Raw genomic sequence first — 25,707 nt, forward strand, 5'->3', positions numbered from 1 at the left:
GAGCTGACTCATTGGAAAAGACCCTGAAGCTGGGAAAATTGAAGACAGGAGGTTAAGGGGATGACAGAGGATGAGATAGTTGGATAGCATCACTGACTCAATGGAGATGAGTTTGGGTAAACTCCAGGAGTTGGTGATGGACAGGGAGGCCTGGCGTGCTGCAGTCCATGGGGTCACAAAGAGTTGGACACAACTGAGGGACTGAACTGTACTGATATTAAGCACTTAGAACTAAGTTTAATATTTAAGTATACTAATTTTTAATAAATATTATAATTAGTATATCCTGTAAATCCTCTTTCACTTAGCAACATATAGAGAACATCTTTTCATGAAAATAAATATATGGATGTAGATTTATATCATCCTTTTTATTGGCTGTATAATATTCCAGTAGGATGAATCTATTCAGTCAATCACCTGTTCAGGGACCTGCAGGGAATTCCCTGGGAGTCCAGTGGTTAGGACTTGGTTATTTCTCTTCAGGGGCTAGGGTTTGATCCCTGGTCTGGGAACTAAGACCCTGCAAGCCACATGGTGTAGCCTATAGATGTGGCTTCCAATCTATTACAGACAACATGCATATCTTTGTATTCATGCTTCGAATATCTTTGTATTCATGTCCAAATGATTCTTAAGGATACATTTTTAAAGTAGAATTATTGAGCCAAATTTGATAAACAAATAAAAATGTTTTAACACCCTATGATTAGCTTGTACAAGGAAGGCTTTCAAGTAGAAGAGATATTAGAGCTGGGTGTTAAAGACTAGGCAGAAGAGAATAGGGAAGAAAAGTGAGAGAATGATGTCAGTAGGAATGAGCTCATTATCTTTCAGTTAATCTGAGGTCATACTCTAAACCAGGCATCTTTGGGGACTAAACAAATAATAAGGAATAGTAGTTTTAAAGAGTGACTAATCTAAAGTATATAAAGGACAAGTTTTGTTTTTTTTTTTTCCTTTCAATCCTCAAGAATATGCTGCTGCTGCTGCTAAGTCACTTCAGTTGTGTTCGACTCTGTGCAACCCCATAGACGGCAGCCCACCAGGCTCCCCCGTCCCTGGGATTCTCCAGGCAAGAACACTGGAGTGGGTTGCCATTTCCTTCTCCAATGCATGAAGGTGAAAAGTGAAAGTGAAGTCACTCAGACAGTTGGAACATCTTCTGGAATGCTAATGTGAACATTTTCATGATCCACAGCACCAGGCAGAATTTTCAAGGAAGGAAAACCATTGTTACCTCTTAGCCCACTCTTCCAATGCCCACTTAATCCTCTTTCTGCTCCCAACAAAAGTATAGAACTACAAGGCTCCTTGATACAAAGTTGTTGGGTTTTTGTTTGCTCTTTTTAAAATTTAATGTATGTAAAATTAGGTCTTCCCTGGTGGCTCAGTGGTAAAGAACCTGCGTGCCAAGGCAGGAGACGCAGGTTTGATCCTTGGGTTGGGAAGATCCCCTGGAGGAGGAAATGGCAACCCACTCCAGTATTCTTGCATGGGAAAACCCATGCATAATAGGAGCCTGGCCAGCTACAGTCCATGGGGTTGAAAAAGAGTCGGACATGACTTAGCGACTAAACACCAATGTAAAAACAAACTGGGCCACTTATTTGAAAACGCTTTTCTGTAGAAGTAAAAGATACCTACATAGATTTTTGTCTCTGTAAAATCAGGCTGAGGACTAAGGATTTGCATTCTAATGAGCACCCCGCTAGTCTGGATTTAGGGAGTCCTCCAATTCCACCATGTTGAGCATCTCTGGTATAGTCCCTTGCCACTCAGAAAGCAGTTCCAGTATATACTTATGCAAAAGCATTACCTGGGTACTTGTTATTGTTGTTGAGTCATTAAGTCATGTCTGGCTCTTTGCAACCCTATAGACTGCATCACACCGGACTTCTCTGTCCTTCACCGTTTCCTGGAGTTTGCTCACTCATGTCCACTGAGTCAATGATTCAATCCAACCGTCTCATCCTCTGTCAGCCCCTTCTCCTTCTGCCCTCATTCTTTCCCAGCATCAGATCTTTTCAAATGAGTCAGCTCTTTGCATCAGGTGGTCAAAGTATTGTAGCTTCGGTTTCAGCATCAGTCCTTCCAATGAATATTCAGGGCTGATTTCCTTTAGGATTGATTGGTTTGATCTCCTTGCTGTCCAAGAGACTCTCAAGAGTCTCCCGCAGCACCACAGTTTGAAAGCATCAATTCTTTGGTCTTCAACCTCCTTTATGATCCAACTCTCACATCCATACACGTCTACTGGAAAAGCCATAGATTTGACTGTACGGACCTTTGTTGGCATAGAAATGCAGACTCTCAAACCTCACTTGAGACCTACTAGACAGAAGCTGCATTTCATATATTTTCCCGGATGATTTACAGGCACATTCAATTTTAATAAATCCTATTCTCTAGGTTAAGTGTCAATAAATAAACTGAGTAGATCCAACAAAGAAAAACTGTCCCATGAAAAGTTAGAAGACCCATCCGTTTGGTTTTGGGGAAGACCTAAAATTCATATACTACTGAATACTGAGAATATGTATCAAGAAACCTTGTGTCTCACATTTTTTCCAGTGACTAATCTGGGGAAAAAATCCCAGAAGGATAAATCAGTGAAACCAGTGGCATGTAAGAATCCAACACTAACATTTCAGGAAAAGTGATGAGGAAAAATGAGATCTAAATGATTTATTCATAGTTATCATCCTCTATGTATATATCAATTCCTAACTCTTTTCTAGGTATGAATGGCTTTATGAGGGAGTTGCAGCAAGAAGCATTTAAATAGCTACAAGTATCATCAATAGATGCAAAATGAAATAAAATTGGTTTTGGTTTTATTTCTCTTGTCAGTTTCTACTGAAGAACTTTTCAAATTATAAAATTATGCAGCTGAAATCAGAAGCAAATAAAAGAAATGTTGGAATTTTTATTTAGCATTGCTAATTGATATTTTAAGAGGTTCAAAATTGGTTGAAATGCATCTTGTTGAATCACAAATGTCATTGTACTAATCTCTTATAGGGCTTCCCTGGTGGCTAAATAGATGGTAAAGAAACTGCCTGCAATGTGGGAGAACTGGGTTTGATCCCTGGGTCGGAAAGATCCCATGGAGAAGAAAAAGATTACCCACTCCAGTATTTTTATGTGGAAAACCCCAGGGACAGAGGAACCTGAAGGGCTACGATCCATGGGGTTGCATAGAGTTGGACACAACTGAGTGACTAACACTTTATATAGGAATCTGGCTGGAGACAACCATCTTGTAACCAAAACTGAAATTTATTAGGATGTTGAAAGTTTTACTGAATAGTTAAATAATTATTTCAGATAGACATTTCAGATAGGTGGGATTTGGAACAAATCCAAAAAGAAAAATATATGTTGGATCAAGTAACAATTTTGTATCTCCAAATTTCTTGTTTTTCAAATATACTTAGAAAAAAGCTTCAAAGTTTGCTAAACCTTAAAGATGCAAAGAAGTTTGGCTGTCCTTATCTTATAAGTTTATTTTAAATAAGGAAATGTTTGGTTTTAACCAAAGAAGAGAGGCAGACAGACACAATTAACCATAGAGCCATAGACCGCTTATTTACAAGTTTTTGATTAGTACTCAAAAGCATATGTCTCAAGGCATGTTTCACTATAAAACTACTCAGCTAAAATTTCTCTTATGCAAATTCAACCACATTTTGTCTCTTCATACTTGTTCTTGTTGATGATAACGAGAAGGGTGATTTAAAAAAAATAAAAGAGGTCAAGACAAATAGAAAAGCAGAATGGAAGTGGGAGAAATCCACATGAAATCAGTCAGTAAGAAGGTTTTATATCATTCAGATATATAAATTTAAAGCCAACAGTAACAAGAAGGAAAAAAAGCTTTAAAAAAGAGCTAGCTCTTTTCTCATTAAAGAAATGCTATTTTTCTTGAAACTAAACTTTATTATCAGCTATAATACTTCATGGGCCATTTGAATAGTCTCTAGAAATTTCTTTGTTGTCACTTTATGGCTCACTGTATTATATTTCTCAAAGTTTTAGTATTTGTACATGTCCCTCACTATTATACTTCCCTTGTTACATTTTTCTTCAGTTTACTTTTTTAAAAGTTTAACTTCTTCCTAAGAAATAAATTTCATGAATTATATATTAATATAAACAAATTTTAAAAATTAAATGTCCATATGCACCTAAAAGCATTTCATGAACCAAGAGCATCAGCAAACCCTGATGTAATAGGTCCTCAATAAATATTTGGTAAGTTAAGGAACAATCTTATTATTAATAGTTTGCTTATGAACTTGAATACATAAACAAGTACAGATTCAAATAGAAAATCATTGCCCATTCATCAGGGTTTTGCTCCAAATCATCAAGTCAATCATAATTTTCATCTTCTGTCATTTGTTTAATTTTATACAACCATTCACAGAGCTTACCTAATTACTGGTATTAATCAAATACTATTTTCTAACTTTTCAGTGTTCCTTTCTATTGATCATTCACCTTGCAAAGAATGAGATCTAAAGGGAAGGAAAGAAAAAGAAAGTGATCCTAAACCAAATTCTGAGTAAAATTGTTTGATTCATCCTTCAGTGAACACCTACAACGCATGAGGCATTGTTCTAGTTTCTGAAAATGGAAAGACAAATAAGACTTAATCCTGAATTCAGATCGCTTAACATTTCATGAGAAAACAAGTCAGTTAAACAGATAAATGTCATTCAGTGCAATAAATGTTACAAGAAAGATATGCAGAGGAGTGAGTGACCAACAGTGCCTGAGGACACCCAAGGTGAGGTTTCAGTGGAGTCAGGTATTAGATAAGCTCCAGTATCTGGCACCATACAAGACACTCACGAATCATTCAGAAAACTCATGAACAGTGAAGGAACAGAGTCAAATGTTGACCACTTGGATAAACACGGGAAAAAAAAAAATCAGTGCAGATCTAAGCTGTCCAGTATGCCAGGCAAATTAGTTTCACCTTTAGAATAAAGTGATATAAAATATGTGGAGACTTTGAAATATTCTCATTTAATTTTAAACAATGAATCCTAATACACATAATCCCAATTATATTTAAGTAATATTTTTCATTTTCCAATTTGATTTCAAAAGATAAGTTATTTTAACTCTTATACAAGTGAGATTATTGGGAAAGTATAAAATGGAGTAGAAGACCTGTGATCTGATATCAGCTCTACCAGTTAACTAGTTCCTGTCCTAGTCAACTATAGCCTCTCTGAGCCTGAATGCTTTTCACCTTTGAAAGCACCTAACGTTGAGTTGTAGTTGTAAAATACATGCTAACCATTGTCATTGCTATCATCTGTCCTCGCCTCCATCATGTTTTGCATGGATTATTGAAATAATTTCTTACCTTGACTCCTTGCTATCTTTCTTGGCCCCATTTACCCTATTGTCAACTCAGCAGCCAGACTACTCCTGCTAAGTACTGTTAATTAAGTAAAACCATTCCTCTGCCGAAAACCTTCCAGTGGTGTTCCATATCATTCAGAGTAAAATCCAAATTCCTTGCCTAGCCACCACCTGCCCACCTGTCTCCCTAATCTCATTTTCCATCACTTTCATCCACCTTCATTTCATTCCAATCACAGGAACTCCTTGCTGCTTCCTTAAAAAATCACCTTCCACTTCAGGGACTTTGGAATTTACACTTTCTATTCTCTCTCAAAGAATACCCTTCCCCCTTGACACATCTTCCCTGGAATGTCACTTCCTCAGTGGGACCCGTCCCTGACTACACTATTAACAGTTTTAGTCTCTTACCAACATTATGGTTTACCTTCCAGATGGCTCAGCAGGTAAAGAATCTGCCTGCAATGCAGTAGACACAGGAGATGAGGGTTTGATCCCTGAGCCAGGAAGATCCCCTAGAGGAGGAAATGGCAACCCACACCAGTATTCTTGCCTGGAAAATCCCATGGATAGCGGAGCCTGACAGGCTATAATCTAAAGGGTCACAGAGAATCAGACACGACAGAGCACATACACACGAACATTATATAACCCCTTTCCCTGGTCTATTTTCCCCACAGCTCTTACAACTATTTATAGAACTATATACTGTCTTCTTATATTGCATCTTTTTTTTTTTTTAATCTTCCCATTTAGAATGTTAGTGCCAGGAGGGTAGGGATTTTTGTCTCTTTTATTCAAGGATGTATCCTCAGTGACTTGAAGAGGATCTGGCACATGATTTAAAAGCTTCAAAAAATATTTCATGAATGACCAATTAATGAAAAGTAAAGACTTTGAATTAGGCTTTCTTCTTGTTCTATTCTTCCACAGTTAAATAGAAGAATGTATGTTCATTATACTGTCTAAAAGACAGAAGAAATAGCAGCATATTAACTTGTCATCATTATATCTAGATAGATATGATGTAATATCTTCATGTTCTTATTTAACAACATATATTAAATACCTACTGATCCTTTCTGGGACTGTCACTGTTATTTAGAATATATATGAAAAGACTGATGGTATCCCTTGTTTTAAAAAATGCAAATGTCATTGAAATTATAATCATTTGAAGAGTAAGTACTCATTAAAGAAATGCTGGTACTAAATAACCTAAGAAAAAGTTTTCAATATGTCATCCACTTTTTTTTTTCCTTTTGGCCATGCTGTGTAGTCTTAGTTGTTTGGCCAGGAATCAAATTTGTGCTCCCTGCATTGGGAGTGCAGAGTCTTAACTGTTGGACAGCCTGGGAAGTCCACTTTGAATGTAAAAGTTAATTTTTTAAAATAAAGTTTACCAATAATATGATGCCAATAAAGCCACAGAAATGTGACAGAGCTACAGAGCTAGAAATTAACTTGAGATAATTTGCTTCATACCCTTTCCATCAAGCATGTGCATATCTAGACTATTTGTGTGTGTGCTAAGTTGCTTCTCCTTTACTTCTGTTTTATTGACTATGACAAAGCCTTTGACTGTGTGGATCATAACAAACTGTGGAAAATTCTTAAAGAGATGGGAATACCAGACCATCTGGCCTGCCTCCTAAGAAATCTGTATGCAGTTCAAGAAGCAACAATTAGAACTGAACATAAGACAACAGACTGGTTCCAAATCGAGAAAGGAGTACATCAAGGCTATATATTGTCACCCTGCTTATTTAACTTATATACAGAGTACATCATGAGAAATGCTGGGCTGGATGAAGCGCAAGCTGGAATCAAGATTGCCGGGAGAAATATCAATAACCTCAGATATGCAGATGACACCACCCTCATGGCAGAAATCGAAGAAGAACTAAATAGCCTCTTGATGAAAGTGAAAGAGGAGAGTGAAAAAGCAGGCTTAAAACTCAACATTCAGAAAACTAAGATCATGGCATCTGGTCCCATCACTTCATGGAAAATAGATGGGGAAACAATGGAAATAGTGACAGACTTTATTTTCTTGGATTCCAGACTCACTGGAGATGGTGACTGCAGCCATGAAATTAAAAGACACTTGTTCCTTGGAAGAAAAGCTATAACCAGCCTAGACAGCTTATTAAAAAGGAGAGACATTACTTTGCCAACAGAGGTCCATCTAGTCAAATCTATGGTTTTTCCAGTAGTCATGAATGGATGGGAGAGTTGGACTATAAAGAAAGCTGAGCACTGAAGAACTGATGTTTTTGAACTGTGGTGTTGGAGAAGACTCTTGAGAGTCCCTTGGACTGCAAGGAGATCCAACCAGTCCATCCTAAAGGAAATCAGTCCTGAATATTCATAGCAAGGACCAATACTGAAGCTGAAACTCCAATACTTTGGCCACCTGATGCGAAGAACTGACTCATTTAGAAAGACCCTGATGCTGGGAGGGATTGGGGGCAGGAGGAGAAGGGAATGACAGAGGATGAGATGGCTGGATGGCATCACTGACTCAATGGACATGAGTTTGAGTAAACTCCGGGAGTTGGTGATGGACAGGGAGGCCTGGCATGCTGCAGTCCATGGGGTCACAAAGAGTTGGACACAACTGAGGGACTGAACTGAACTGAACTAAGTTGCTTCAGTTGTGTCTGACTCCTTGTGACCCTATAGACTGTAGCCCACAAGGCTGCTCTGTCCATGGGTATTCCCAAGCAAGAATACTGGAGTGGGTTGCCATTTCTTACTCCAGGGAATCTTCCTGACCTAGGGATCAAATGAATCCGTGTCTCCTGAATCAGCAGGCGAGTTCTTTACCACTAGCGCCACCTGGGAAGCCCATCTAGACTATTTAGGATCCAAGTATTCCTTAGGATGGGGTTTCTCAGGTGGTACAGTAATAAAGAATCTGCCTGCCGATGCAGGAGATGCAGGAGATGCAGGAGACACAGGTTTGATCCCTAGATTGGGAAGATCCTCTGGATTAAGATATGGCAACCTACTCCGGTATTCTTGCCTGGAAAATTCCATGGACAGAGGAGCTTCGTGGTCTACAGCCCATGGGGTTGCAAACAGTCGGACATGAGCGAGCACACACGCATTTCTTAGGATAGAAACACACTTAGATATATCTATAAGAAGCATTAGAAATACTTTCACATAATAGATCTATTCCATACGTTTTAAGGTGAATGTTTGACCTCACATGTTGACTATCTGTACTTGTGCTTTAGCATTAATTATTACAGAACTGTTGAACTTAACTCAGTCTATATACAATTTGAAGAATTAAAAACATAGGTAAGTAGTACATTATACGTTATTTATGTTTTAGTCTGCTTTAAAATGTCAGTTTTGAAAGCAGTTTCACTTAAAATGTTAAAATGAAAGTAGATTAATGACACAGGTTCTCTATATTTTTTATTACCATTTAAAAATTTGTGACAGCAAGATTGACATCAGGGGTTTCCCAGGAGGTAAAGAACCTGACTGCCAAGGTAGGAAGCACTCATAAGAGGCGAGTGCTTAATCCCGGGGTCGGGAAGATCCCCTGAAAGAAGAAATGGCAACCTGTCCTAGTATGCTTGCCTGGAAAATTCCACGGACAGAGCAGCCCCTGGTTTGTGGGGCCTTAAAGAGTTAAACATGACTGAAGGAATAAGCACACACAAGAATGACATCAAGACCCTCTCCTTCAATTACAAGGAAAATCAATATTTGTCTCAAAGTAATCTGTGCATTTGCACCTAAACTTTTAAATTTAACACTGCAAATTATTTAAGTTGAAGTGACTGAATTTTTGAGGCAAACTAAATCCAACTGAATACTTCCTGGTGATTCACTAATTGTGTTAAATAGATAAATCACTTAATCTGCATTCTCCACACTCCTATGGAAGAAAATTCAGGAATTTAGAATTAAAACACCTTCTGCCTATTTAAAATGGTAGCTTTAATTTTTTAACCTTCACTTTCTCAACTATTAAAACAAACAAATATTAGCTATCACGGAATTGTTGCAAAGGAAAATCACTGTGAAAGTGCTTCATGTTATAATTATACTATAAATATAAAAGGTCATGAAGAGTAGTAGTTTTGACATCATCTCTACCAAAAGAGCCAGAAAAAGTATAAGCAAAGATTACAAAATATTGATGAAATAAAAACTGCTTTTTTTTTGATAACGCAGCAGCAGCAAAAATATGTAGTTTTTGTAGTTTCTTCTTTACTACTATGTAGTAGAGTAGTATGTAGTTTCTTCTCTTAGTTTTATATTTACTGGTCCTTATAACTATGTTGCTCATCTTTATCCTGATTATAAGGATATTTTATAATTGTTTTAGTTGTTTGGTCGCTCAGCAGTGTCCAACTCTTTGTGACCCCACAAACTGCAGCATGCCAGACTTCCCTGTCCTTCACCATCTCCTGGAGCTTGCTCAAACTCATGTCCATTGAGTCAGTGATGCCATCCAACCATCTCTTCCTCTGTCATCTCCTTCTCCTCCTGCCTTCAGTCTTTCCCAGCATCAGGGTCTTTTCTAACGAGTTCACTCTTTACATCAAGTGGCCAAAGTATTGGAGCCTCAGCTTCAACATCAGTCCTTCCAATGAATATTCAGGGTTGATTTCCTTCAGGACTGGCTGGTTTGATTTCCCTGCTATCCAAGGGACTGACCAGAGTCTTCTCCAGTACCATAGTTTGAAAGCATTAATTCTTTGGTGCTCAGCCTTCTTTATGGTCCAACTCTCACATGGATACACGACTACTGGAAAAACCATACCTATGACTAGACAGACATTTGTTGGCAAAATAATGTCTCTGCTTTTTAATATACTGTGTAGTTTGGTCATAGCTTTTCTTAGAAGGAACAAGCATCTTTTAATTTCGTGGCTGCAGTCACCATCTGCAGTGAGTCTGGAGCCCAAGAAAACAAAGTCTCTCACTGTTTCCATTGTTACCCCATCTACTTGCCATGAAGTGATGGGACCAATACTATAATCTTCGTTTTTTGAATGTTGAGTATTAAGCCAGCTTTTTCACTCTCCTCTTTCACTTTCATCAAGAAGCTCTTTAGTTCCTCTTCACTTTCTGCCATAAGGGTGGTGTCATCTGCATATCTGAGGTTATTGATATTCCTCCCCACAATCTTGATTCCAGCCTGTGCGTCATCCAGCCTGGTATTTTGCATGATATACACTGCATATAAGTTAAATACGCAAGGTGACAATATAGAGTCTTGATGTACTCCTTTCCCAACTTTGAACAAGTTCATTGTTCCAGGTCTGGTTCTAACTATCGCTTCTTGACCTGCATACAGGTTTCGCAGGAGGCAGGTAAGGTGCTCTAGTATTCTCATCTCTTTAAGAATTTTGTACAGTTTGTTGTGATCTTGACTTTCATTTCTTAGTATTAATAACTAACGTTTATTGATCTAAGACAAGTGTTCAAAACAACTGTCTAAAGGCTGATGGATAAAGCTTACCTCTTTATTACTCAACACTGCTAGGAGAAGCTTCAGGTGTTCTGTTTTAGCAGTGCTCTCAACTGACTTGGGCAAGCAGTTTCACTCAGGCTGGCAAAATGAGCCAGAGGAACTACTTAGTATCTGAGCAGACTTAGTTTTTCTGGTCAGGTATAATATTCCTCAAAACCATGAAGGATTCTGTAGGAAGAATTCCTATCAGTGATCCAAACATTTGAATGTTAGTTTAACAGTATGTACTAGTTCTGTAATAGGGGATCATTAAGTCAGAATATTATATTTTATAATATATACATTACATCAGAATATTCCAATTATATCTGGAATTTTTTACCCTTCTGAGGGACTTCAGGTTTAATGACCCTTAAGATCATAGTGGAAGCTACTTGGTGCTAAAGGAAAAACTGCTAGTAATATCCATTGATGCAATCGTTTAATATATAGAACTTAACTGAAATGTATAGAAATGAAATAGAAAGTAAATCTCTTGTGGGTCTGTTATAGACCAGTTGTCAAGCATGTAAGTTCTAGGGTCTTCCCTGGTGGCTCAGTGGTAAAGAATTCTGCTGCCAATGCTGGAGACACCGTTCGATCCCTGATCTGGGAAGATCCCACGTACAACTAAGCCCATGTGCCACTCTACTGAGTCTGTGTCCTAGAGTTCAGGAGCCACAGCTACTGAGCCCACATGCCACAACTTCTGAAGACCATGCATCCTAGCTCCTGCGCTCCGCAGGAAGAGAAGCCCCCTCAGTGAGAAGCCTATATACCACAACTAGACAAAGTCTGTGCACAGCAACGAAGACCTAGCATAGCCAAAAATAAATTAATTAAAATTTAATAAAAGATATTCTGGAAGGGAATCTCTTAGTTATTTATTTTTTTTAAAGAGTGTAAGTTCTAGAGTCATATTTCCAATTCTCCACTTACTTTTTAAAGGATTTTAAGCAGTTACTTAAACCTTAATTTCTTCCATCTGTTAACTAAAAGTGTTCTAGTTTATGTAATTACTTTGCTGTTAGTTCAAGCTGAACAAAGACTAATTTCCTAAAAATACTGCATGCAGTTTTAGTTATTTTCACCTACCCTGTTGTTTTTCTTCCACTGCATAAGGTTAGTGTTAGAAGTGTAAAAAAAAAAAAAACATTAAAATGGAAATAATTTGTCTGTTAGACATTCAGTTAATTGACCAAATCGAATACTCCTCTCACCAGTGCAATACCCTTTTTGGGTAAACATTGTGTATACACAACAGAGGAAAGGGGAAGAGTGAAGAGGTCTCCAAGTGACTAATAGCAGTATTAACATTTTAAGCATAAACTCAAGATAAGATGGTTCATGAATGTTAAGGAACAAAACAAAGTCAAATGGTACATGACTTTGCAATACAGCCTCTTACAGTAAATGAAGGTAAAGAAAAATAAGGAAAAATGTGTTAATGGTTCTTAGTGTTCAAAGTTAAATCTGTAAGTTTCTATTAAGATACCTTACTCACTTTTATAACTTCTGTGCTGAGATGATTCAATCTTCGATGGAAAAAGTTCAAGGTATTTACAAACAGTTCAAAAAACAGATTTGTCTATTATATTAGGACACACAGAAAATTAAATCTGTACAAAATGCTGAGGAGACACAAAATTAAGATGTTGCTTTGGCCCTATTCTATAGGCCAATGGCATCTAACTTGGGGCCTTAGGGACTTAGATTAACTGAGCCTTCTGAGTACTGACTTAAAGGAGGTAAATGCCCCAAAGAAATACCAGGAGGCAAGGGAGCTGGGAGTCATTTCCAAGAGCATGTCTGCAGGCCACAGGGACAAGGACACAATAGAATACACATCAAAAAAAAAAAAAAAAAAGCCAGAGGGCTTTCCTGGTGGCTCAGTGGTAAGAATCTGCCTGCCATTGCAGGAGACACAACAGATTCAGGTTCAATCCCTGGATTGGGAAAATCCCTTGGAGAAGGAAATGGCAACCCACTCTACTATTCTTTCCCGGGAAATCTCAAGGACAAAGGAGTCTGGCGGTCTACGGTCCATGGGGTGGTCACAGAAGAGTCCGACACAACTTAGTGACTAAACAACAACAATATATTATATATGTGTGTTTGTTGGATTGTGATGTTTAAAAAGGAAAAACATCTAGAATTTGAGAGCAGAGGCTCTGTGGTGTGTCAGCATTTGCAGGGTTTGTCATAGGATGTGCTAGTTCAAAAACAAGAAATTCAGATCTTTCTGTGAACCTGCTGTACCGAAATTTGTCATGAGTGTGCTCTAGTTTTGAACAAAGATGCTTGAAAGATAATTCACTCCCGGTCATAGAGGCTTTCTTATTTTAAATGTAACCTAGAAGTTACAGTCTGAGCCCTTCTTATCCGTAGATGAGTTGCATAAAGCTGTGTTCCTCCCTATTCCAAACTGAGTATCCCCAACCAGAAACACACTTTTGTTTTCTTTTATACATTAACAGCCTTGATAAAGTGACAGCTGGTTTTAGCTCTTCAGCTGCTTGCTTAGGAGATCATTTCTGCTGCATATAACATATTTTCCTTATGATTTACATACATTATATGGCCAGATATCTTTGTTTGTTCGAAACTAGAGAGAAGGTTACTTTCCACATGCAATTTTCAGTATCAGTCAGAATATCTGAACACTGACTTTACATACAACATTGCTTTAGGGACTACTGAAACGAAATCTGCAGCAGTGGCCACAGGACTGGAAAAGGTCAGTTTTCATGCAAACAGAACAACTATATAAAACTTTCTCTGACCAAAAGTATAATGTTAGAGGAAGGTATGAGTACAGTAAAAAATGAAATATTTTTGGTAAATATTTAAGAGGTAAGTTTTGACAGGGACTAGCAAGAGCTCAGAAAAGGTGCTTCTTCAATACTAGGAGCTCAGAAAAGTAAAATACAATTGAGGTTTGTTTATATACAAATAACCTAGAAATCAATCTAAAAATGAGAAACATTCTAGTAAACAGGGTCCATCAATAGAGGATTGATTACATTATGTTCTCTCTCCCTGTCTCTCTCTCTCCCAGCCTCCACCACTCCCATGACTGTACTAGAATGGAGGAAAAATTTTACTTCCTACTTTGTATCTTTTTGTGTTGTTTGCATTTTTATAACATATATGCTTTGCTTTTTACTTTTTATGATTTTTTGAGCTGGGGAGAGCTCAGTAGTCTAGAGTTGAGCTATTCATACTTTCTGTTCATGATTATTCTTATCAGACCACACCTCTACATTGTTTTGTTCATGTATTTATTCACTTTTATCCCCATATCCTATTTAATTTCCTTTGCCTCCCCATAAGCCATCACTGCTGCTGCTGCTGCTGCTAAGTCGCTCAGTCTTGTCTGACTCTTAGCGACCCCATGGACTGCAGCCTACCAGGCTCCTCCGTCCATGGGATTTTCCAGGCAAGAGCACTGGAGTGGGGTGCCATTGCCTTCTCCATAAGCCATCACTATATTGTGCTAAATATACATCTTTTGTTTATATGTGACCTTACAAAAGATGTATCATTTTGCTTACATTATTTTAAACTCATATAATATTGTCATCTTTGTAGCTTACATTTGTAGTCTGCCAGGCTCCTCTGCCCATGGAATTCTCCAGGCAAGAATACTGGAGTGAGTTGCAATTCCTTTCTCCAGGGGATCTTCCTAACGCAGGGATCCAACCCCAGGTTGGAATCAAAGCCAGGTTGGAATCAAAGCCGGGTCTCCCGCATTGCGGGCAGAGTCTCTACCGACTGAGCCATCAGGAAGGCCCCTACATTATTTACTATGTACTATGTTTTTGAGAGCATCCATGTTACTCTGTAATACATCTGACCCAATGCCTTCTACATGCTGCATACAAGCCATGGTGTGTCCCATCACCATCCAAGTCCAAGGCTCTGGGCGACTACACAGGACACACTTCTATGAAGCTGGCCCTGAATCTAGCAAGGTTTAGAAAATGCGGTCACACCTGGGATCCACTGAGGTTGGTGAACAAAAGAGTAATGGAATGAAATCAGTGTTTTTCAAAATATAGACCTCTCTTGGGAGTAATTCTGCAATATGTATGGAAATTTTAAATGCACTTACCCTTTGACTTAGCAGTTGCACCTCTAGGAATTTATTCTGTAACATGTCCTACACATGAGCAAAATGGTATTTGTTCAAGGATATTCACTGCAGTTTATTTCCACTAACAAATTTCCACTAACAAAAGATCAGAGATAGTCTGTCCTCTGTTAATGACCTGGCTAAGGTAATGATGGCTCCTTCATGTAGTGGACATTCTCATCATCTTCATGCATCTAGCATTACAGCTTCAGTCTTCATTTCCCTGCCTTGACTCAATCCTTAGGAAAATTGGCCTTGGGGCACTATTTGTGATTCTGAGATGGAATAAATAAAGTTTTAATTCCTAACCAGTAAAAGTCAGTTAAATATGATAGAACCATTAAAAAGAAAGAAGTATCTTCCCATGTACTTGCAAAGAAATTTTCCTGAGATAAATTTTTCTGAAAAAAAAGAAAGAAGAGAGAAAAGACAATGAGCACAATAGTGTGTATTGTAAGTACCATTTGTGCATAAAAGTAAAATGCTATATGTATATCTACATAGAATATCTATGGAGGGAAACACAAGAAACGAATGACAGCAGGTTGCCTGTAGGAATGAGAAACCGGGAAACTGATCACAGTGGGGTGAAGACTTAAGTTTTTTTAAAGACTTACTTTTTAATGCATATTCTTATACCTTTTGAAATTTCTTACCATATTCATGGGTTACTTCTAATATATATATATATTTTAAGAAACAAATTGACTTGAGAGGAGGAAGAGAGCCCTTGAGAAAGGAAGAGAAAGCCATTTTTGCCATTAGATAGTAGGTGGCCAAGTGGCACAGGTCAAGAATATATTAATAAATGCTGCTCCCAGAGATGGCTGTCAAAAGAAAAGGATAAAGAATTCCCACCCATGAACCTGAGGACTCGGTATGGATTTGAAATTAATTCAATTATTGAATCAGCAATAAAGGAACAATTTTATTTTCAAATATTAAGGAAATAAGAAACAGAGGGAGGAGGAGAAGGAGGGAGAAAGAAGGCACTGGCACCCCACTCCAGCACTCTTGCCTGGAAAATCCCATGGACAGAGGAGCCTGGAAGGCTGCAGTCCATGGGGTCGCTAAGGGTCGGACACGACTGAGCGACTTCACTTTCACTTTTCACTTTCATGCACTGGAGAAGGAAATGGCAATCCACTCCAGTGTTCTTGCCTGGAGAATCCCAGGGACGAGGGAGCCTGGTGGGCTGCTGTCTATGGGGTCGCACAGATTCGGACACAACTGATGTGACTTAGCAGCAACAGCATGAAGGATGGCCAAGGAAACCAGGGGTTTCCCAGGTAACCCAAGAAGTGTGCTGATAAGGGTCTGCATGAGGTAGGAGAGAGGGATGGGAGCAAGAATCAGTGCCATTTTAAAAGGGGGGAATCAGATGTGGTGACTGACTGGACATGCTGGAGGACTAGGCTTAAGCATATCGCGAGCAGGAGGATTTGGCAGTGACAGCTTTCCAGGAAAAATTGCTGCATTCTCAACATCTGCATGCATCTGAGAATTACACCTGGATTCTTCATTTCCATGCCTTGATTTTAATCCTTAGGAAAGTAGGCCTTGGGGTACTACTTGTGATTCTAAAATGGAGTAAGTAATGATTTAATTCCCAGCCAGTAAAGGGCAATCCAAATGACTGGCTCCACCATTTCCCCAGGGCTAGTTTGTAACCTGGGACAGAAATAAGCTGTGTGTATTAAATCAATACAATCACTCACAAGTTAAAAAAAAAAAAAGTCGTTGCTTTGGTGGCTATGCATCCTATGAACTATTTCTGTTTCTTAATGGTTTGCTTTCTTCAGCTTTAAGCTTGGCCAGATTTCCACAGTGAGCCAGCATCAACCAGGGACTAGGTGCCTTGAGCAAGTGTCCCAAGGTGCCATGATGCAAATTACAAGCTCCTGCCTGCCCCATGGGGCTGTCACAAAGATCAGGTTTCCTAAGAGACATGATTGTGTAACCTCTCACGGCACTCCCTGCTTTCTTCCTCTCGGCCACCCTCACTGGGGCTTGCTCATCAGAGCTTGGGAGCATGGTAGACTAGGGAAAGTGTCAGGGTGTGCCATCTGGTGATTTTTCCATGCTTAACCATACCAAAGGGGAAATCACAGCCTACCACAGCATCTCTGATGTGAAACAGGGTTAATATAGAGCATATCTCTGGAACAAAATGATAACTATATTTGTCATGATGTGTCACTAACAGCTAGCAAAGGAGGAGGATTCTGCCTGCCTGATAAGCCGTGTCTCCAGATTCCAGACACCTCACTTCTGTCTGTCTTTGACCCCTCAATTCCTGCTGCTCCCTAAAATAGACCTTCCCAAGGCTCTGCTCTGAACTCTCTGGGATTGCCTCCATATCTATATTCTTACCTTCCACTCCTGAGCAGCTGAAGCCCAAGTCACCTTGGAGCCTTGATTTCTTCAGATCTGGATGACAGATACCTAGTAAGGTTCTCCTCTGAGTTATCTCAGTCAGTATTTCCAGAAGTGAACACTTGACTCCACTCTTCAGTTCCCATCCTTTCTCCTTCTGACTTCCCTACGCTATACCACTCCTCCCAGTCACTTAAATTACTTGTTCTTCCATAGGTTACTAAGATTGTAGTCTAGATTTCTTTATTCCTTAATCTCTCAGATTCATTTTCCTTCTTCTTCCTGCCTTGCCTCATGCTAGAGACCTCATCCTAATTCAAGAACTCATTGCTTCACCGCTCCCATTGTATTCACTTCCTGGGTGAACTCCCCTACTTGTAGTTTCTCTTACTTCCACTTTTCTGACACATTGTTGCCAGATCAACTCTTCAGATACTCTGATCTTTTATTTACTCAAAAAAATCTTTGGTGGCTTCCCTTGCTACCGAATTAATACTAGTCCAACAACCTAAGGATGGGTCCTTCAAATTTTTCATATGGCTTTTATTGGTGATTCAACCACTGATGATGAATTTCTCTACATTTTCCTTAAAATTTCATATTTGCATCTTATAGCACATTCTAGAGTAAAAAGTTCTCTAAATTTACTGTTTGGGGGTAAAATAGCTTCTCAACGTGTGTTTTTCATTTGCAAGCAAAATAAATACTACTTAAACTGATTTAAAAAATAAAAGGCAATTTATTGCATAAGGACAACTTACTGACTCATATAAACGCAAAATCCAGAATTTGTTCTAGTAAGGCATGACTGTCATACCAGGGTCGGCCTCTCTTCCTCTTTTGTACAAGCAAGATAGCTATAACCAACAATACCAGCTAAACATTCAACCTGCTTGACACCACCCCCGCTCCCCGCCCTAGAAGAAAAAAGTCTCGGCTTACAACTCTAGAAAGAAAGTTCTGGTAAGGATTTGATTTCCCTTGCTATGGTTACATATTGTCTTTAATTAAGCACAATGGTGAGGAAAACATTTGGGTAGACTTATCACTGTGAGAAAAGGAGATGAAGGGCCAAGTTGTCTTACTCAAGTCTCAAGGTATTGGTTCTCTACAGAGTAGAAGACTTGTACCAGAAAGGGTATAAACTGTTGGGAGACACACACACACACACCCCCTACATGCCCTGGCTGCATGTAACAAAATACCTAATTCAAAGGGGCTTAAACAATAAACAGCCTGATTTATTTTACCTAACCAAAAATCTGAGTGGAGAAAATTTCAGGATGGCACAATGTCTCTTTTTATCTTTCTGCTGGGTCATCCTCTGTCTCCCTGCAAGTCACTAGATGACTGGGGCAGCTCTAAGCATTATACCTCACAAGATGGTGTTACAAGCAGGAAAGAAAGGGCAAAAGAGACACCAGCTTTCCCAGAAGCCCCTAGGTGACCATTCTTTCTGTCACTGGCAGGAACTGTCACAAACCCATCCCAGCTCAATCCTTGGAAAGGGGAATGGAATAACTGGCTTAATGCACACAATTTGTCCCTGGAGCTAGGTAGCCTTTCAGGAAGAAAAAAAGCAAAGTAGTCATTGGTGGGTCACTAATAATGTTTGCCATTAGATCATACTTCTTATTTGATTCCTGCCACTTGTTTAAATTTTTAAATTTGTAGTGTTTCTCAAGAAGTTTTAGATTGCCTTTTTATTTTGAATCATAACATTTCAGAGTTCAGATGAACTTACGTCATCCAGTTAGGGCTTTTCAATGTTTTTTATTCCAGACTTGTAAGCCATCAAACAAACGTAAATAAATGGGAGAGGTTATAAATGAGCTGGTGAAGTGTGGAAGCCAGGTAAAGAAGGTGAGCTCCTCCCATCCCCCTCACTTGCCCCACCCCCACCCCACCCCGCCTGCTGCTGGCTAGTGGCCCTGAGACACTTCTGGAATGCAATTTTAAAACCTCATTTCTCCTCTAGTTCTCTTATTTTAAGGAACTGAGGTCCTAAAAAGTAAAATGATTTGCACTTGCTCCCCCATATGTTACTAAGACTGTAGTCTAGATTTCTTTATTCCTTAATCTCTTTGTATCTCTTACATCTTTATAATTCTGTATTGTATTTGCTTCAAATTTTGCTTTGTATGTACCCACTTAAAAAAAAAATCCTTAAAAGTAAATCTTCATATAGAAGTCTCACCTTATTTCAGCAGTTTGTTATGTTCTTTCTTTAACCCCAGTCTTGATACACAATATTCCTGAGCTACACAGGAAGTATTTCTGGTGTAACTACACAGTGTTTTATTCTGTTGTAGGCAGGCGAGTGGCTAAGCAACGAAATATTAAGCATGATACCACTTGTGTTCCAACCTTGACTCTAACAGCCTCACTTTTTCTCATTTGTTAAGTTGAAGTAATTATAACACCTACTTCACTGGGTTGAATTTCATATGTAATGTACTTACATACCCCAGCACATAGCAACTGCTATGTGTTTACTGTTATTTCTCAGTCATCCTCTTCCCCTCAAATTCTTTTTGGCCTTCAAAGATCCTATAAATTGCTGGGAACTTCCCTCTCAGAGATAAAGGGGCAATAATGCCTAAATCCAGAGTCTTCTATCTTATGTTTAGATTCATTTCCATGAGTGCATTTCCTTCACTTTACTTTCTCCCCCTCATATAACTTCACTGTATGGTTTGCAATTTTGCTTTCCGTGGAAACGAAGGGTAACTCATACTGTGGAGTATAAAAGAGTCCTGGAATCAAGTTTCTCACTATCAAAGAAGTGACATCTTACTGATTCTAGGGCACTTGTCAAGAATCACCAACATTCCAAAGATGCCTGCTCACACCTCATAGTTCCAAAATGCTGCTGCTGCTAAGTCGCTTCAGTCCTGTGCGACTCTGTGCGACCCCATAGACGGCAGCCCACTAGGCTCCCCCGTCCCTGGGATTCTCCAGGCAAGAATACTGGAGTGGGTTGCCGTTTCCTTCTTCAATGCATGAAAGTGAAAAGTGAAAGTGAAGTCGCTCAGTAGTGCCGAACTCTTAGCGACCCCATGGACTGCAGCCTACCAGGCTCCTCCATCCATGGGATTTTCCAGGCAAGAGTACTGGAGTGGGTTGCCAATATACTTGGATCTAAGTGCCAGTTCGCCTTCACTGATCCGTCAATCCTACTCCCAACCCCTGACAAATACCCCATGTATTTGCCTGAATTAGATAAGAAAAGTAAAACAGGAGTGGTTGTTTTAAAACATCTAAACATCTGAACACACAACTAAGTAATTGTGTAATTTTGTGTCTACATAGTAATAAAATTTTTATTTGCCTCATTTACCGAGGACGACTTCAGAAGACAGAACCTCCTCTCAAGGTTCAACAGAACTAAGTATAATGAGATTTTTGGGTAAATGTTAATTCAATGTTTATAGTTATTTAATTTAAAAACTCCATTGCTTTTTCTGATGTTGAATTAAGGACTTCACACTTTTTCTAGCAGAAGACTCATTGCACATTGACAAATCTACTCTAGTAAGATGTGGAAAACCACTTTCAGGAAGAGCATTGGTGGTTCAGTGGTAGAATTCTCGCCTGCCACGCGGGAGGCCCGGGTTCGATTCCCGGCCAATGCAATGAGATATTTTCCTTTTCCCCACACGTCCCAGCTCCTCAAAACTAGTTCATTAGTAAGTTAGGAGTGGTCATTTTATGCAAATAAAGATGACGAGCATAATTTCCCGTTTGAGTTTCTCCTGGAGCAATTAAAGGCTGATTCCCTGAGGCGCGCCTTATTTTTCTAGACTTTCTTTTATATATTTTTAGGGCGCCTAGAGTACACATGTGAAATGTAATGGGACATACATTTACTATATTATATGGATTAAAAATTAAAAAAAATACCCTTGGCTGTTTGGAGATGCCGGGGATTGAACCCGGGACCTCACACATGCGAAGCGCGCGCTCTACCACTGAGCTACATCCCCCAGCCGAGAAGTCTCTTTCTGTTACAGGTATTCATTCAGGCTAGCGCTAGACCGACAGCTCTGGTTAAGTTTCAAGACTTTATTTTGGTGAGAGCTCCCACGGCATCCTCTTTTCTACCTTTGCCACTTCCTTTAGAAACTGTTTCTGGGATGTACCAAAACTCCATGCAGCCAGCGTTGTGGGACGCAAACCTGACTGGCTCTCGAGCACTCCTGCCGGGCGCCTGGACCCCGAACTGACACCCTACACCCTGCCAGGCGGCGGGGCGGGACGTCCCAGCGCAGAGTGCCAGCCCGAGCCCGACTCCTCCGTCGGCTTACTGCGCAGGCGCTGCAGAACGCGGAGGTGGGGGTGCATCCGGCGCTTTGTTGCGGAGAGGAGCCCCCAGTACCCGGTACCAGGGAGCAGGCGGGAATCGCCGCGACCACTGTCCTGGCGCCAAAGGAGGTCTGCTCCTGAAGCAAAGCGGTGGGGACCTTCTGTGCACAGCCGAAAACCTTTCGGATTTACCTGTACAGCCGCCCCTCCCCCACCAAAATAAACCCACATCTCAGAAAAACATGTTCACGCCAAATCCCCATAAACTGGCTTTGTAGGGCTTACAGCCAACTCTTGAAGGAGAAAATGACTTCACAGCATGCTTTTTATGTGGGGTCCAAACTGAAAGAAAATGACACCGACACCCTCTTTGTAGCTTAATTTTACATAAATGATAAGGTTGATGGGAGGTACCTTCTCATGATGCACTTTTCTCGCCGGTATTTACACGTTGGACCCATCTGACTGATATGCTGTGATAGAAACACGTAAGGCACTTAACACTACTTCACTGTGTCCTCTGAACTCTTCGTAACCGCTAAGCCTACTCCCAGCCCCAAAGGAAGAAATGTACTCCAGTCGTGTTTCCTTGAAATAACCTCTCTCTCTCTCAAATATGAGTGCTGGGTAATACGTTGAACTAACTTACCCTTATAATGAAATGATGTGTTTGAGCCTTCCCAGTGCAGTTTAAACTGATACCACCCCAAGGAAGTGAAGGCTGAGTGGGAAAAGCCTCGGGTGCCCTGATGGGAAAGAACAGGGGAGCGATTTTTTGTCGGGGTAGTTGGGCTACCTTCTCTTCCAGATGACCTGTAAGGCTGACCCAAAGGGCACACGGTGAGGGCCTAGAATTTCCACTGTTTTCCGTTGCAGCAGAGCGCCCCTCGTAAATTGAAAAGTCAGCAGGCCAACAGCCAGAGCAGAAAAGCAGAAGTTTCAAAATAACTCTGGGTAAACCACAAGTTTCATAATCAAGTCCTAGATTAAAAATAAGTTACTGTGTTTGCTTACAGTAATTTCAACAAATAATGGCGCAAAATCATAATCAGATTTTGTTTTTAATGAGAACAAGCCAGAACAAGTCACATACTGATTTAATGCAACTTCAATGCAGAATGTCTTTAAAAAAAGATAAAAGCCACGTCACTGAACCATCATTAAGGAGCCCCGCTCCAAACTGAAACATTTCCAAACCAACCCCTGCTTTCCATCCAGAGTCACTAGAACATGAACCTCTTCAGCTGATTGAGTCAAGAAACAGAGAACCATTTTTCACCAACCAGGGTTTTCACCAGTGCAAATGACAAGTGTAGTATTCAGTTAGTTGTAAAGGAAGCATGTTTGCCTTTGGTGACCGCACCTTGACATCCTCTTTAGGATCCCTTCCTCATATTAAGACATTTCTCCATTATCTGAGGCACTTCCTTTCTGGGACTTCATTCTTAGGCAAGAACTTTGTTCTTAAGGTTCAGAGCTAAGCCTCAAGAAGGCTCCTTCTAAACTGGTCACTCCTCCTATTTATTCTACGAGTCCAGGACATAACTTGGTGAATTGGGTAAAGAAAATGAAGTCAAGCTCTGAAGTCAAGCTCTAAATCCAAGAGAGGATGTGAAATCAGTTTACTGGCCTGGCATAACCCAAGAGAAAGTTGGCTTTTTCAGCCACTGTAGTGGATGGGAAAGGTGAGAGAAATGGCACACTTTAAATTAGGGACTACTTCTTGGATCCCATTTATTCTGTATGCTCTGCTTACAGATGAAGATAGGCTGACCAAGTGTCCAAAACCATGGAGTATTAAAAAGACACTTCTATCTTCCACCTTCCCCACATTTCTCTTGGTGGGGGACAAATTTTCCCCATTCTCAGTCTCTCTGTCACACATCGTGCACACCTCCCCCCCATTCACAACAATCGACCTTACACCCCCACTTTGAGGCAGGTGACTTTTATCTCTGGTACGATTTCCATATTTCCTTTCACATTCTTGTTTCAGCTCCTGGCAATCTTTGTCCAGCAGGTATAAAGCATCTTTCCTTCTAAGTTGACAACAAGTTAAGATGCTTGTTCCCAGTCCAAGCAGCAGTTCTTACTCTTATCGGCACATTAGAATTACTTACAAGAGTCTTGGAAAAAATGCTGATACTTGCTCTAGCCCACTTCCAACCAATGAGGTCAGAATTGCTAGGAATGGGTGTAAGCAACAGTACCTTTTTAAACTTTCAAGTTATTCCAAGGTGCAGCCAAGCCCAAGAGCTAGTACTTAAGGTCTGTTTTTTCATGACAACAGATGTCTAGTAATGGTTTTAACTAACATTACTGTGTTAGTCATTTCACAAGATACACATATATCAAATCATGTCATTCACTTGAATCTAGTACAATATTATATGTTAATTGTATCTCAATAAAACCAGGGAAAAACCCAAGAGATACCTGTCACCAGTCCAGTGATTCTCAAACTTGGCAGTAGATTGAAAGCACGTGGCAGGCTTTAAAAAAAACTCTGATGCTTGAATTCCATTCCTAAATATACTTATTTAATTGGTCTGAGAGTGGTCTGGGCATAGGAATTTTAAAAGGTGATTCTAATATGCAGCCAAGGTAGAGAACCATAGTGTTCAAGTACATGCTTTCTCAAGATCTTCACCCAATTATGTGAGCAGCCAAGCTTGCTAAAATTCTGACAGAAGAGGACTACTCACTGCCCAGGGGCTCCCACATTGGGAAGCTGGCATTGCTAGAGGATGAAAGAAACTATCTCAGTCCAACTTCTTCTCACTATTTTCCTTCATATAAAATAAAACTGGTGGAGGCAGGTGTTCAAGTGCTAAAAACAAACATGCCTTACCCTTGCATATCCTGTCTCCTCTAACCACCTCCACATCACATGAATGAGTTCTTCCAACCAGCTGTCCCTGCTGATTTGCTGGCCATTAGAAGGGCTCAAGATGAGACTAAGAAAGAATAGGAGTGGAGTAATCTACACCTGGCACCTGGGAATGCCCTGTGCTTGTGGCTTCCTGGATGAAAAAGGAGTGCTTTACTCAATACGTAAAGGAACAGGCAGCTCTTTGAAATACATTCTTTTGCTTCTCAGGGTCATAACTATTAGTAATTCTTCATCAGCACAGTTAATTATCATCAATAACAACCTAAGGGCCAAAAAAACTACTGGTTACATTTAATTCAGAGACAGCTAATAAACATTAGTCTTTTCAATAAGTACCCCTAATGTGAAAAATTATAGTGATCATAATTTGCATTTAGAATTAGAAGTATTTATTGAACAGTGTTAGATTCTACTTGGAAAGATGCACATTCTATAATTTAGATTCTGGTTACAAATAGATGGAAACAGAAGGAGGTACATATTTAAGATGACATTTAAGAGAGAAAAGATGTTACAGAAAGCCCATACTTCTGGAAACTCAATGGTCAGTTTCAGAAAGGGTGTTATAGGCCTATAGGGAGAAAAAAAAATTATCTGTATGGGATATGAAAGATTTTTTCCAAACTTAAATTATCTGCTTAACCATAGGAATCCCTGTAGTCTTATACTGGCCTATTCACAAAAGCTGGAAATAGGGTACATATTCGCTTGTGGAGGCCTCTGACTGAGGTCTTAGTTTATCAACTAGTTAGTCCCCTGGAGATTAGGTATCATATTTTATTCTATATGAACTCCCCATAGCATCAAGCACTCACTGGGTTCTACTGAGGCACATAATACATCCTGGCTTTACAATGTCAAGTGGGAAATCGGTAAAAAGGGTGTTTAAGGGTAAATGGACATAAAGGATTCTATTGCACTGATGAAGATATTCTAAAGGATATTCTAAAACTGGATGATGGTGACTGTTGCACAACTCAATAAAATTAACCAAAATTATAATACTTAGTTTGGCAGTTAAAACGGTTGTTTTATGATATGTAAATTAGACCTCAATAAAGCTTTAAAAGAGGGGGTGTAAGGAAATAGAATGGGCTAGCAGCAGCAGCAGCAGCAGCAATGGAATAGGAT

General features: G+C 39.7%; 1 protein-coding gene and 2 non-coding genes across 3 annotated transcripts in view; 1 reads left to right on the forward strand and 2 right to left on the reverse strand.

The window, feature by feature from the left end:
- GPD2 (glycerol-3-phosphate dehydrogenase 2) overlaps positions 1 to 25,707 on the reverse strand; it is a 236,629-nt gene that overhangs the window by 165,982 nt on the left and 44,940 nt on the right. The window lies entirely within an intron of this gene.
- TRNAG-GCC (transfer RNA glycine (anticodon GCC)) lies at positions 20,943 to 21,013 on the forward strand. The gene has a single exon. It is a non-coding gene; the product is annotated as a tRNA-Gly (tRNA).
- On the reverse strand, positions 21,293 to 21,364 carry TRNAA-CGC (transfer RNA alanine (anticodon CGC)). Its single transcript has one exon. It is a non-coding gene; the product is annotated as a tRNA-Ala (tRNA).

Source organism: Ovis canadensis, chromosome 2 (assembly GCF_042477335.2).
Source record: "Ovis canadensis isolate MfBH-ARS-UI-01 breed Bighorn chromosome 2, ARS-UI_OviCan_v2, whole genome shotgun sequence".
NCBI lineage: Eukaryota > Metazoa > Chordata > Mammalia > Artiodactyla > Bovidae > Ovis > Ovis canadensis.